This window comes from Haemaphysalis longicornis, unplaced genomic scaffold (assembly GCF_048455015.1).
Source record: "Haemaphysalis longicornis isolate Haplotype H1 unplaced genomic scaffold, Haemaphysalis longicornis Haplotype H1 scaffold_2, whole genome shotgun sequence".
In the NCBI taxonomy this organism is placed as follows: Eukaryota; Metazoa; Arthropoda; class Arachnida; order Ixodida; family Ixodidae; genus Haemaphysalis; species Haemaphysalis longicornis.
Window position 1 is genome coordinate 131,699,226 of NW_027526295.1, and position 10,600 is coordinate 131,709,825.

Genomic DNA, 10,600 nt, shown 5'->3' on the forward strand with positions numbered 1-10,600 from the left:
TGAGAGAGGGGGAGATAGAGTGGAGGCAAATCCATTCGGTTAGTTAACAATATGTCAAATAAGTGGAATAAAACAAGCAAGTCGGTTGCTGGCAACCTACGTCCAGATACTAAGTAAGGACCTCTAATCATCATCATCATCATCACCTGCTCCTACCCCTCCGTGACGGACGACCTTCAGCAGACGGACATGAGGGCTCGGCCTACAACAGCCCTGTTGTTAAAATAAGTAGAAGAGGTGCCTCCAAGGGTCGATCGGGGATTTGAATCACCCACTGACTCAAAGTACTTGTCGTGATGAGGGTACGCGGCTGCTTTATAGCGTACATAGAACGAGTGGCTTTACCTTGTCGTCGTACTTTTTCTGGCCCGCCGCTCCCAGTGAGCATGTCCAGAGAATCCCGACGTACAACACGTAAGAAGACGTCCTTTAGATCCGAAACCAGAGTAATTATCAATTGCCACGTAGTGAGCTCAAGGCGGTTCACATACTTAAGAATCCTTTTGGCATCAAGGAGTGACGCAAGACGTTTTTATGTAGCGACAATACAATGAGTTATGGTGATTTAACGTTAATAGAGGCACGCCACCTCTTTTTATAGCCTCACGGCTGCAGGCGAGAGCAATGCCTTCCCTATACGGACTATACGTAACACAACCATTCTTTTCTCCTATAGCTGGGAGCTTATTCTGGTAAAATCAGCTTAGAGGAGACGATAATGACAACAGACATCAAAATAATGGTGCACACCCTTTGAGGATGATCGCAAATGCCCGAGCCATTTCGCGTCGTATCTCTACTCAGATGCGCAACGCACACACGCGCACACACACGCACACACTCGTGCATTTTAGTGGAGCGTTTCCTTCTCCATTATCCAAATATAACAAGAGCTATGGTCTCACGATTACTAACAAATTCCCAGCACGCTTTTAGCCATTCGTAAGTTTAGCTGCAAGAAGTCTCACTGCCTCCTTGAAACTTGGTAATGGCACTAAAGTTACAAAAAGCTGTAGAAGCCATGTTTTTCGCGACAAAAACATGCCAACCAACGACAACACAGGCCACATAAATTTCGCGCTTATTTGACGCCAGAAAATTAGGAAAAGATCCGTCATGTAATTACCGCTGGCGTTGGCGGCATATCGAGTACGAGACCACGCTCATAAGAATTCACATGGATACCTATTCTTATGGGCCCATATGAATGTTATTGGCCCAGTATAAAAATCTCATGAAGATTTTCGGCAGTGTAGCAGTACAGATATCCGCCTTATCTTCTGAGCCACCACCAAGCCAAGCCAAGAGCCAAGCCAAGGGCGCCTTACCGAGGAAAAGCGGCACTGCAGTGAAGATGCCTTGGTGGCCGTCCCCGGTGAACTGGGCGAGCGTGCTGTGCAGGTGCAGCATGGGCATCGCCAGGAACACCGTCAGTAGGATGTAGGCCACCAGGAAGGGCGCTGCACGAAGGAAGCGAAGGTTTTTACCCCGCATGGGCCAACAGGGCATGGCCGTCCCGGCCCCAAGAGCAAGCGAATACCGCGTCAGGAGCTAATAGTCGTAATGGCAAGCTGCTCTGGTCAAAGTGCAACTATACTCCGTTACAACTCAAGAACGGCACCACCTCATGTAGTGTATCACTCCGCCAAAGCGCCGGACCCGTGACGTCAGTGCGCGTGCGTTTTGAAAGGGGTTTGCTATGAATGCGTGAAATCGTCTGCCTTGTCTCGCGCAGTTTGTTTGTCGTCACTGGTGTCGTTTATAAGCATATTAAGTCAAAAAAATCACGGGAACGACTCACGCCATGTAAAATTTATTCCCAGTAACGCCCTACTTGCGCCGCGCAGAGAAACATCCGGTTATGGTGATAAGGCACAGCGGCAACTTCCGGTGCCGTTCTTAAAGGAGCCATGAAGACAAAATACAAGTTGGGTTTATTAGAAAGACTGCATAGTCCCGATAACAATGTTACCAATATCATCGCAATCTTCCAAAAAATAACGGAGATATTAAAGAAAACGTGTGAAGCCGTGGCGACCCCCTAGCCCATTTCCCGCAACTTTTCTATGACGTCACGGAACCTTGTTTGTGCGATTGGTGGCCGCCTAACTGACCTGTCGCGACGACACATGACTGGACGTCTGTAATGGGGCCTCTAGTTACATTTGATCGCATCAGTTGAATGCTAACGTGCAGTTGACGCACTGAAAACTATATTTTATTGTTGGCCCGTGTGACGTCATTCTTGCTCATAACACGTCACTGTGGCGCAAAATTTGAAAGTTTTTAAATACTTCTTGCTTTTTTTTCGTTAAAAAACATCTTTTGTGGCTCTAATGGAGCTGAGTGAGATACTGAATCCTAGTTCTTTCAAATTAAACGAAGTTGTATTTTCTCTTCATGGCTCCTTTAAGTTGTCACCGAGTACAGTGTTTTCTTATTTTGATGCTCAAAGAGAAGTTCCCTCCTGAAACATTCTGTATTACCAAGTGATAGGAATACATTGTACTTACCTAGCCTAAAGAGGAGACACCATTAAACGAGGTGATTGTTTGAAGAACACATCACAATAAGGTAGTGCGTACCTTTTTTTTTTAAATTAACCCCGTTTGTTTTTCTGTAAGACTCTCGGAAATTCTAAATTATTGTCCGAATGAAATTCGTATGTACGGAGTATACGGAAAACATACGGAGCCTGCTTTCACACTTTTTTGATAGATATAAACTCGAAATCTGTTCCAAACGTTCTTACAGGTACAAATAATGTCGTTCCCTGATTTTTGGATATAATATCCGCTTTAGCTGCGCCTGGGCGCATCATACTCCGACGAACTCTGTATTCCAATAATTCTGTATATGCGGGCCATTTCAGTAGGGTTCTATAGCCACGGGCTGTTGTCAATTAGATTCTGCGAATATTTTAAATAGTTGTACCAGCCTAGCATGACCGAAAACGTGTGCCTGTCACCGAAAATTGAGATCCACGGGCTGTGAGGTGGCGTCACGTACCACAGAGAAGCGTTGTACGGTTCGCGCAGGCTAGACGATGACTCCGTAATCTGCCATTCGTTCTTCCAATGGTTCTTGAATTGTGGGGTGCGTTGACACATGCGCAGTAACAGTTGCGCCGCACGTCTGCTGGAGTGTCTTGCCCACAGCATGCAGGAGCCCCGGAAGATATTTTGCGCTTGAGAGATGGTTGTTAGGGGTATTACGGGCCGTCGTAGAAAATTCACTTCTAGAAAGCTGAGGACATGTAGCGCTGAACGACAGGCCAGGTAACGGCCATCGGTGTCGTTGATTTGATTACGCTGTACATATCTGGCACACGCTCGTCGGTCACAGCATGACATCGCCATGCCATTCCTCACCATTAGGACCCCGCTCCACAGTAACGTGCGGTTCACTCACTACTAATACTAGTGACGAGTGGAAGGGCCACTGGGATAAAAACAACAGTGTGATACAGTGACCAGTCCTTCCACTGCTCAGTTTTGTAATAACGCAAGTGACGTCATCGACCCTTGTCCTGGTACTCAAGCCAGCGAGTATACGACACCATGAGCTGAAGCACCAACACGTTCTATGTGAGAAATAGTGGGAATGCATAGACAGGATAGTCTATAGTGTGACCCGCTACAGCTAGCACCCGAGGAGGAACATTACTGAACATTGGTATCTAGCGGAATGAGGAGTGTGATCACCTCCATCGTCGTCCTCAAAATAAGGCCCAACACGTGTGCTACGGGAGGGCTTGTAAAAACTTCCGCCTGGTACCTAGACCAAAAGCACTGCTAACAATCACACAATGTTGCTATAAAGACGAAAAAGAAGACCAAAATATGTTCAAGGAAGTAACCATGTGAATCCATTTTTGCGAGGGAATCGGCAAGGTATACTCGACGACAAGTTCAAGGTATACCGAAGTGCAAAAGCAATATGGCTTATATCAATAGATGAGAGGGTCGTGAATTGCAATATACAGTCGAACCTCCTTAACTCGAAGTAGCATGATTCAAACCAACGGATAATTCGATCTGGTCAATTGGTCCCGGCAAAGTGACGAGTATTTGAATGGGGGAAAGCTCTCGCTAATTCGAAACTAAAACACGTGCCATGGTTAATCCGAACAACATTTTCGGTCCGCACAGACTACTTTTCGCGAAATTCGAAGCCGAAGGCCAAAGTTCAGTGCGTGACTAGCCTCCACAGCTTCCCATCCCTTAACCGCGTGCTTGCTCCGCGTACACTGAAGCAGCTGGCATCAACCACGCGGCCTCCGGAAGTGCGGGCCTCTTCGGGTTCGCCTCTCGCACTGACCATTGCCTATGCCGTACTTTCGCAGCACGTAATTACTGTAAGTGCACTCCGAAGGACGTGCAATACCGTCTATTTTATCTCGCATGGCGTTTCCAATACTGGTAACGTGCGCTGTACCGCCAATCAAAGGGACCCCCACTGGTTTGAGCTAATTCGAAAAGATTTTATATCTCCTCAGAGTTCGAATTAATGAGTTCGAATCGACGCGTCCGGGAAGTGGACGAGCCGCTCAAACAGGTGGTTTTTCCGAGAAGCTCCGTCACCCTCCTTACAGTGACGCACACAGTAGCACACCTTCACCAGGTCTCCCGTCACCACATGAAAGGAGCCGGCGCCGTAAAATGTGGTAAAAACTGACGGCCAGCATCAGCTGTTGCAGTGGCAGTCCCCGGCTGTCATCGTACACGAGTTTTGGCGGTCGCTCGTCGGTGACGTCAGTATTTTCGGCCTTTCGGCGTCGTATACGCGTCGCCTAACACAAGATCAGTGGTATGACAGACTGCCTCGAAGACGGCGACCCGTCGCTTAACGTCGCGGCGCTCCATGTGCCTGTGCCGAGGCTCGCATGTACAAATAACAAAGTTGGCTTCAAGCCAGCTACGAAACGGACTTGAATTTCAGCCGACGAAGATCAGTCAAAGTACCGTTGAAGTAAACCTTGAAGGCGCGTTGGATCTATGAAATGAGCGACGTTGAGAGACTACTTCGATTTAAGTTCAGAAGAAGATATATCTACGAATACGGGGGTTAGAGCAGAGCGAACAAACTTAATATTACAGCAAGCGCGATCTTTGGGCGCTTTCCCGGTTGGAGGTGTTCTCAGCCCAGGATACCTTGGCGTTCGCTGGCGAGATGGGCCCTCTTTACCAGCATACTCTGGACTGATAGGGCTCAGCTGGTCAGCCGCTCCACACACTGCTGTGGTGCAATGTTAGGGGGATGGGGGAAGCTCGTTGTGTGAGGGCTTGCACTTGTCAAAGTGACTTGGAAAAATATTTTCTAAGATGGGGAAGATGCTACGCACATATGTACAATTGTCATGTGCTGATATTCGGAAGCTGAAGCTGCTAAAAGAAGGGAATACTCGACCGATGGCACAACGCAAAGACAGGACGCCAGCGGCGGAAGCGGATCCGACCACTTGAGGGTGCTGTGCAGAGAGGAAACAAGATTACCTGCCTAGTTTCGACCTCAACTGCGCACATGTGCTCCGTAACGCAACGCGGTACTCATTGAGTGACCACGGCGATTGGGGGGAACACCTGAACAGAAACTACGAATGTACGGTGGAGTACATCTAATAAGATACCTTCAGGATAGTAATGTCCCATTGGATGTAGTTATTTCTGAATTTTTGTGATGTATGGCCGATTACCAGCCCAATTTGATGGTGATTGACATCTTTTCTTACATTTGATGTCCTAGTAACAATTTTGTTGCAACTGTTGTACCTTTGTTTTACCTTCGAACACGCTGTATATTTCCTGCTTGGACCTTAAATGGTTCGCAGCATAAAAGAATAAAAAAAAATTCGTTCCTACGCACCCCCACACGCCACAACATACCTTGACCGTTATCACCATTAAACATGAAACATAATTAACGATGAGAGCGAGGGTAATGTATATACTATATTGCATTAATTGCATCCGCATCGTTCCTACTATTTTGAAACGGGGGATGCTCTCATAACTCTTGTGGCACAGTGGGAGACCATAGAATTCCTCATGTACATGAGTTATCGGATTATCAATCAATCAATCAACAAATAAATAAATAAATCACTTTAGCCGAGTTTTTTAGAGGCAAAAAAGTGAGGATAACAAGAACGAAAACAGTCGTTATCTGTCCTGATCTGTACATATCTGCAATCAAATCAACCAAACAAATCAAATCAAATCAAATCAAATCAAATCAAATCAAATATTTATTTTCCGTTTCAACAAAAAGATGGAACAGCCGCAAAAAGATATCGTTATCGGTAGCCCATAACGGATGGCTTAGCGTGCGCTGACAGCGAAGTACCCTGCGACAAGTGCAGGGGGGATTAAAAGAAATACGAACAACGGAGCACACAGCCTCCGATGCATGCCGCGCGCACCGTCTGGCTGCATTGTCAGTAAACTGCGCGCATGCGTAGTCTTTTCAGAGCGTTTGAGAGTGTGGTCTACTGTTAGTGGAAATGCTTGATAAAGAAGCGACGCCGGTAATTTATTTTGAAGCGCCTTTCTATGCCCTGTCGCCACGTAGCATCCTGTTGTCTGCTACATTCGGGAGACAAGGGCACAGCAGGCTGATTGCAGCTAGCTGATGCCGTTCAACGATCATCCCGCTCAGTGGCGACGCAGCGTGAAAAGGCGCCTCAAAATAAACGACCGGGGTCGCTTCCTGGTCAAGCATTTCCCATAAATGTAGGCCACACTCACACGCTCTCGAAGAAGTGCGCCTGCGCGCAGTTTACTGACTTTGCAGCCAGACGGTGCAGCACGCCTCGGAGGCTGTGCGCTCCGTTGTTCGTATTTCTTTTAATCCCCCCTGTACTCTGTCGGTGTCCGCACTATTAAAACATCTACCGTCTTTTCCGTTCGAATTAATGGGATGATAGTAAAGAAGCGTTATAAGTTGTCTTCTTTGCTACTTCATTATTACAACTCCTGGTCATCGAAGCGAACACCCAAATAACCGTTGCCATCGTCCAAACACGTGATGTTCTAGCAAAATAGGAACCCGAGCGGTATGTTGTGGGTGGAGGAGGTGGAGTCATCTTTATTTTTGGCATAATTTCAGTGGAACCTTGGAACCTAATTTCAGGGCACCAGTCGTCTTCACAGCATTTATTTATTTATTTATTTATTTATTTATTTATTTATTTATTTATTTATTTTATTTTTATTTATTTATTTATTTATTTATTTATTTATTTATTTATTTATTTATTTATTTATTTATTTATTTATTTCTGTAGACTATTATTAGGTCCAAGCAGGGGTAAAGGAAAAAAAAAAGATAAAAGGAAAGAAAAATACGAACAAACAAAGCGCCCATACAGTCGGTAATTCCTACCACTTAGTACCGTACGTGGAAAGAGAAAAACAAGGAGAAAGAAAGAAATAAGGAAAGCCTGGCCTGGGCATGCCGTGCATCCAAAGCTCAGGATTGTTGAAAATACTCAGTTACTTCACCTCACACTTCATGGGGCTGACGTTTATTTGAGGTTGAACGCGGTCCTAGGAGGTCGAAACCTATTGATGGTGCTTAATCCGGACTGCACCACACTGCATGACGCGCCTGGAGGTGATGGGACTCCGTTACAACGCAAGTTGCAGCCGTTTTACGCCGCAACACTCACAGCTCTTGACTTCGGAGCTCAAATGTGCGTAGCGTTTACACACATTGCAAACTAATTACGCATCAGATGTCCTGAAAAGCGACAGAGTCCTCTTGCGGGAAAAGTGGGATATAATAAGTTGCTAGAAGGTAACACCGGTAGTCGTAGTACAGGCGTTCTAGGGATCTGTAATTGTCAATTGACAAGCCGATCAGGTTTTCAAGCACAGAGCAATCGCGTGTTGGCAAACACTTGAAACTTTGTGAAATTACTACTAATTCGCCTACAAGTTATAGCGGCCTTCCCAAAGTACGCTGCACAAAACTGTGCCCCCCCCACCCCACCCCCCATCCCCCCAAAATTAAACCCAGCTCCACCCAGTCTTGCTGAAACAACGGCGCATGTGGTTCTTTTGTGCCGGCTCGAACGTCAACAGGCGCTCGCCGGTGAACGGCAGCGCCGTCGCCGCGCACATTCTACGGTTCCCGCAAAGGATTAGGCAGCTAGGCATCAGCATAGGTAGGCTCCCTCTTTTCTCCGTTCCCTGGAGGGAGGAAGAGGAACCCGCCCGTGCGAGACCACTGCGCCCTCTGTCGGTGGGTCTGGGAACCTGCCTCTACCCCTATGTGACGCATGACAAGCGGACAAAAAGGCTCGACGTACGACAGTTCCGCTGCTTAAAAAAAAAGAAAAAAGAACTTGAGGGGTGCCCGAATGCCACCCTTCTCGGATGCGATCACTCCTCGATCGTGCATAGCTCCATTGGAGTCCTCACCTCCGCCGTAGAAGATGAACATCATGGGAAATTGGACGGAGTTGGCGCTGTCAGCGGTCATCATGAAGAGCGTGGCGAGCTTGTGGACGCGGCTCTGGTAGGTTCCGGGTTGGCCGTACCCTCCTCCTTGGGTGTTCTGCATGGTTGAAATACCCTGCCCATAAGCTTCGTCTTCACGTCAGATTGCAAGATGACGTGCAGGTTGAAATGCACCAGCGGAATAAATGTTCAAAGCCCTCTCTTCCCGAAATTCCTTTGTTCACTTAGCTGAATTCCTGTGGATACGGCTGCGCGGAGACTGCTGAATCACATAGCACAAACATCGAATGCACGAGCTTCTTAAATTGTGCCGCCTCATAAATAAAATTACGCGTACACCTCCCCTCGCGGGAACCCTGGTGTGATGCGACGCTGAAGGGGGTTCCGTTGGGTGTTTCCGTTGGGTCGATTAGTCGAATTGCGTGAAACGCGTAGTGAACGTGAATTGCGATTCAATCACATCGTTGGGTTCCACGCGAGGGGATGCGGGCGTAATTTTGTGCACAATGAGAGACGTTGTTGTTGTCGTTTAAATGGAGGCTTCTCTCCGCGGTCTCCTCTCCTTCGGGTGCGCTGCGCAAGAGGAGTGCCGCGCTCCGGCTGGTCTCTCAGTCGACGGTCGCCCGCGCCGTCGATGGACGGCGCTGCGAAGGAGAGGAGACCGCGGAGAGAGAGTACTGCACATGCGCACAGCTCGCAGCGCCGCCCACCGGCGGAGTGAGAGTGCGCTGCGCCACGTGCCCGCAGATGTTGGGCGAGAGTGTTCGCTATCGGAGAGAGGAGAGGGGGTGAGCGGAGGAGAGACGCAGCTGTGCGGACGCGGACGCACGCAGGACAGGGCCGCCGGCAAGAGATGCTCCTCTCAGCGTCGCATCTAAAAGGGCGGACTTCATGCATCGGTGGGAATGGACGAAAAGTGAGCGTAATTATTGGGAGCGTTCTGAAGCACACAATGGAGATGAAATAGCACCATTTGAAATTATTGCACGCGCATCGTGGGATAACTACGTTCAAACAAACGTGCGCATGAGATTTAACTGAACGTGGTGGTATTGCGCTCGGCGCAGTTGAATTTTCAGAATGGGGAGCAGTAGCAGGTGCATCAAGAAACATTGTTCGCGCGTGTTTACGTGCTCCGTCGGCATAACCGGATAGCACGCTGCTCACATGCAAGCTCAAACAGAGAAACAAATGCTCAAAGCCCACAGCAGCACGCACACTCCGCAGCAGGCGTGGCGGCCGAAGTACCGTATTTACTCGCATAATGAACGAACTCGCATAATTAACGCATGCCCCACTTTAGTCGTCAAAATAATGTTTCTTTTTTCCCCGCGTAATAAACGCACTCCCAACTTTCCAACCCTGCAGTTCCACGAATGGTCGTACTGTAGCTTTCCCACTTAATTCGCTCCCGCTGATGATGATCGCGCATGCAACCTAGAGCTATCTGTCGGAGTAAACATGAACAAACATTCCGGGGCGGCGTCGTTGGAGCACGGCCGCTCGATGGAAACTAGTTTCCATCGCTCGATGGAAACTAGTTTTTATCGTTTCCATCGAGCAGCCATGGTTGGACAGCCAATCACAACGATGCTCAGTCGGCTCAGTCTACTAGATCGTCTCAACGCTACTTTTTTTTCGTGATAGCTTTCGTGATAGCTGCTCATCTTTTACTTTTCAGTCGGCGATGGGCCGATATGTCAGTTGCACGGCGTGTTTTAGGTTAAAGGTTGTGGAGTACGCAGTTGAACATGGCAACCGTGCTGCCGGTAGACATTTCGGAATTGACGAAGTGAGGCCTTGACAAACGAACACGAGTGTAAAAACGCTGTGTGTTCGCCCATTGTGTATGCGTATGTTTACTGCGAAAGGTAGTTTATCTAATGCATTTTTTTTTTCGTGGCGGCCTTCTTTCGTTACTCCAAAAAAGTTTCCGGAAAATTACCCCGCATAATAAACGCTCCCCCAACTTTGCTTCTGTTTTACGGGGAAAAGAGAGAGAGAGAGAGAGAAAAAACTTTATTTGCTCAGAGCCATGGTCGGGCCCGCTAATTCGGGGATGCCAATGGTCGACGAGTAGCTCTCTCAGCCCGGTCCGCAAGCCATTTCTGGCAAGCTGGATGCGGGTTGAGCAGGGT